Source organism: Bubalus kerabau, chromosome 4 (assembly GCF_029407905.1).
Source record: "Bubalus kerabau isolate K-KA32 ecotype Philippines breed swamp buffalo chromosome 4, PCC_UOA_SB_1v2, whole genome shotgun sequence".
In the NCBI taxonomy this organism is placed as follows: Eukaryota; Metazoa; Chordata; class Mammalia; order Artiodactyla; family Bovidae; genus Bubalus; species Bubalus kerabau.
The window spans coordinates 45920008-45923701 of NC_073627.1; the positions used below are offsets into that span (position 1 = coordinate 45920008).

At 54.3% G+C, this 3694-nt stretch overlaps 1 non-coding gene across 1 annotated transcript; it reads left to right on the top strand.

The window, feature by feature from the left end:
- Window positions 1–1322: 1322 nt before the first annotated feature.
- Window positions 1323–1394, top strand: TRNAT-CGU (transfer RNA threonine (anticodon CGU)). Its single transcript has one exon. It is a non-coding gene; the product is annotated as a tRNA-Thr (tRNA).
- Window positions 1395–3694: the final 2300 nt, after the last annotated feature.

Sequence of the window (3694 nt, forward strand, 5' to 3'; positions counted from 1 at the left end):
GGGAAGTCCCTTTGCCTTTTTTTTTCCCCTTTATCATTTATTTTGTGGGAGTTTGCAGGATCTTAGTTCCCTAATCAGGGATGGAATCCCTGCCCAACTGCAGTGGAAGCCTGGAATCCTAACCATTAGGCCGCCAGGAAATTCCCTTCCTTTTTAAAGAAAAAACAAATAATAATCATAATAAATCATGATAAAATAAAAATAAATCATGACAAAAATCATAATAAACACTCATATATCTCTATCCTCAGCTTTTTTTGCCTCTTTCACACAATAGAAACAAAACATAAAGTCCCCTTTGGTTCCTTAACTCCAGTCACCCCCTCTCTATTTTTCTAATGTTTTTACTTTTTCCTTGCTATCTTTCTCTTTGCGTTAGTAAACGGTACATCTTGTTCTACGTCTGAAAATCACACGTCCTTTTGTGCTCTTTCTATGCTGATTCCTTTGAATCTGGATCATTCTTTTCAAGAGTTACCTATTGTTCCGTGATACAAACAGGCAATCAGACACCTCCATTCAGGTCATTCTAGTACTGTCCCCAGGAACATCCCTGGGGCATCTCCATGGGCGCCTACATCTGCCCTCCTGGGCCAGGCCACCGGGTCTAAACAGGTGATTACTCCCGAGTTTCCAGCAGGAGGCCCGTGCCGGGGGAGTGAAGGGCGAGAGCAACCGAAGGTGGTTTTGCTTAGTGACCGGCCCCTCGGGGTCAGGGAGGCTCGCCCCCATCCCTCGCGGCTCCCTGAATCTTTCTCCGGGGACTAGTCTCGTCCGTGCATAAACCGCCCTTCTAGCCCACTCGGTTCCCGATGCACTCGGTCTGAGTTCCTGCGCGCTGCCCCCAGTATCTTGCTGATGGGGTGGAAATGACCCGGCCAAGGTCACAAGGCAGCGCGCGGAGCCGGCTGAGACGCCAGCACGGACGCCCTGCCTTGGCTCGCCGGCCACCGCCGCCGTCCCCGCTTCGGCTCCGTAGCAGGCGTCGGTCTCGGTTTCTCTCCGCCCGCCGCCGCCGCCTCTTTCGAATCCCCCCGCGGGCCTCTCCGCAGGCGCCGCGCCCCTGCGGGCGCCGGAGGCGGGGCGGAGCCGGGCTGGCTGGCGCTGCGGGTTCGCAACCTACCGCGGGCAGAACGGGGGACGGGGTGCGGCAGGTCTCGGCCCTCAGCACGCCGCAAGGGCTCGGAGAGCCGGGTCCCGGCCCGCGGATCTGAAGGGCCGGGCGGCGGGGCCGGGGGCGGAGCTGGGGGCGAGGCACCGCCTCTCCCGCGCCTGCGCCGCCTCCCCTCCACTGAGAGCTTCCACTGCTCCCTCGGCTGTCAGGCGCGGTGGCCAAGTGGTAAGGCGTCGGTCTCGTAAACCGAAGATCGCGGGTTCGAACCCCGTCCGTGCCTACCCTTTGAGGGTGTGGGTTTGGTCGTGGGAGCTTTAGCGTTCCACGTGTGCTGCCCACTTCCTCCGTGATGTGGCGTTTTTTTTGGTTTTTACTTTCCATGTCTGTCCTGGCCTCCTCGAGTCCCAGCCTTCCCCCTCCATCCCTAGGCTCCGCGGTCACCAGCGCAGGCCGGGCCAGTTCGCGCGCTTCGCCGGCCGCCCTGCGCCTTCCCTCCCCGGAGCCCCATCACCCCGCCCTGCGGGCGAGGCTGGCCTGAGATTCCCGTGTTACCCGTGGGGACACTAAGGCCCGCAGTAGGCATTGGTGTCGCCCGCGATAGATGGGGTGCGGGGACAGGTCCGGTCTCGCTGGTTTTGCGCGTCCTGAGGGTGGGAGAACTTTCCAGAATGGGCGTTTGCGTTTATGGAGCGGTGTTTTCTGGTTTGGGCTTGAAAGCTGAATTCTCCACACGGTGCTCGCTGTCTCTCTTCTAGTCCACGAAGCCAACCGGATCGTTCAGCTGGAAGGCCCCTTTTCCCTTTCCCAGCCCTTGGGAAACTGATCCTTGAGGTCTGGCGCCTGCCTGTGTGATCCCTTGAATCTGGCCCGTAGCCAGTGATGATACTCCCCAAGTCATTTCTAGGATCAAAAACCCAACTAATATGACATTAGTGCCTCTCATTTCCTGATATGCTCCTTCTTCAGTTGTGACCCTCAGAACTGAAAATATTGGGTTAACCCAAAAGTTTGTCTTAGTTTTTTCTATAGCGTCCTATGGAAAAACTCGAACTTTTGGGGCCAACCCAATTCTACTCGAGGTGTAGTCTTATTAAGGGAACTTCACCTCCCTCATTCTGTACCTCATACTTCTGTTGATGTGACCACAGAACACAACTTTCTGCTGGTCCCATTGCACAGTTGACTGTGGAGCATCAGGTGGACTGGATGTCAGCAGAGTCTATCTGGGGCAGTGTCTAGGGCTCAGGCAGCATGGAAATAAATACACTGATCTTTCCCTCTAAGATTCCAATAAATAGAAGAGTTGTGCTTGCACTTAAAAAAAAAGAAACAAGTTTTTTTTTTTTTAAGCTTATTTATTTATTGGCTGCCCTCCGTCTTTATTGTTGTGTGCAGGCTTTCTCTAGTTGTGGCGAGCATGGGCTACCGTCTGCTTGCAGTGCACAGGCTTCTCACTGCAATGGCTTTTCTTGTTGGGAAGCATGGGCTCCAGGCGGGCAGGCTCAGTAGCTGCAGCACACGGGTTCACTAATTGTGGCTCACAGGCCCCGTTGCCCCATGGCAGGTGGGATCTTCCCGGAACAGGGATGTCTCCCGCACTGCAAGGTGGATTCTTAACCAGTGGACCACAGGGAAGCCCCTGCGCTTGGCTTTTGAATGGAATGCTGAGTGTCATCATGGAATTGTGACTAAGTGCAAATCGATTTTCCAGACATTCAGACTCCAAAAGGAGGAAAGGTCCTGGATTCCTGGTTGCGGCCTTGAATACTGTCCCTCAGCTTGGATTCCTGATGAGAAGGAACTCGGAGGCTGGACATTGGGTTTCCTGCTGTTGCTGGAACAGAGAATTCCACCCCAACAGAGCGGGGTGGAGGGGTGGATGAGTCAAGCCAAAGTCAATAAAAGAGGGTCAAGGTACAGAAGAGGTCAGCATCCAGATGTTGGGGGAAACATGGGGGAACCCAGAGGTAACAAGCCAGAGGCAGGGGTCAAATACGTATCCCAAGTCAATGTTGGTGAGAGGAGGTGGAGGAGGAGAGGCAGGTCCAATACAAGCACCAGGGTGAGCCAAGAGGCTTGGCAGTTACCTTGTAGGCCCACAGGTCCCTACACTCACCTCCATGCTTGAAGGGAGGGCAGAAGCAGAAGGGGACACCTGTATTGAGTTTATTGCCATGTGTGAAAGTGTTACTCGCTTAGTCCTGTCCGACTCTTTGGGACCCCAGGCTCACCAGGCTCCTCTGTCCACGGGATTCTCCAGGCAAGAATAGTGGAGTGGGTTGCCATGCCCTTCTATAGCTGATCTTCCTGACCCAGGGATCAAATGTTGGAGGCAGATTCTTTACCATCTGAGCCACCAGGGAAGCCTGGTGTCTATTGCTTGACCCCTGTTAAATCACTTATATACCCTGGACTTCAACTTTCTTGGTTGCAAAATTCAAGAGTTGAAAGAGATGTTTTCTAAGTGCCTTGTGGCTTGAAATTCTAAGTTTCTACTTCAGAGCCTAGCCCTTGGAGAAGCAAGGTAGGGAGAAGGGGAGGACGGGGAGAGGCCTCCAGGGGCCTCACCCCACCCTTTCT